Consider the following 706-nt stretch of genomic DNA (forward strand, 5'->3'; position numbering starts at 1 on the left):
GAGGTCACAAAAGTTTGGTGATGTCACAATGTGTTGGACATGTCACAATGACATGATGGTTCCCAATTGTGTTTAACTTACAATAAGTATAGGAGTTCACAAAGGGACTGAGGTTTCTCCAAAAGTATGTATTGTCACAAATATATTGAAATCCTAAAAGGTTTGTGATGTTAAAATTTGACACAATGGTTATGAAATCTGGCAGTGTGATATCACCATGGTCATGATGTCACTGGGAATTTGTGATATCAAGTGTCATATGTGAAATCTAATGAGGTCGACAACAGATTATGAGGACAATAAAGCCAAAGGTATTACAATTGTAGCATGTCACAAAAGTTATGATGACAGGATAGGTTTGTGATGTCACAGTGTTTTAGAGATATCACAATGGAAAAGTGATGTACAAAGTGATTTTGATGTCACAATGGTTAGGAGTTCTTGATTTGCTTATGATATCAACCTACAGGCCACATTTTAAATAGAATGAAATCACAGAAAAGACATTCATAATGTGTCTATGATGTCACATGACAATGTTTAGTTATAAATCTATCATATCATTTTAGTTTTGTGATTTTACAATGAGCAGATGGTGTCAAAATGACAATCTGATGTCACAATTGTGATAAACTCACAAACTGTTTTTGATGTTAAAATGTCCTCTCTGATTCTCAATTGTCAATATTTCACAGTGGGGATTTGA

The sequence above is a fragment of the Dipodomys merriami genome, unplaced genomic scaffold (assembly GCF_024711535.1).
Source record: "Dipodomys merriami isolate MVZ:Mamm:240054 unplaced genomic scaffold, mDipMer1.0.p SCAF_391, whole genome shotgun sequence".
NCBI lineage: Eukaryota > Metazoa > Chordata > Mammalia > Rodentia > Heteromyidae > Dipodomys > Dipodomys merriami.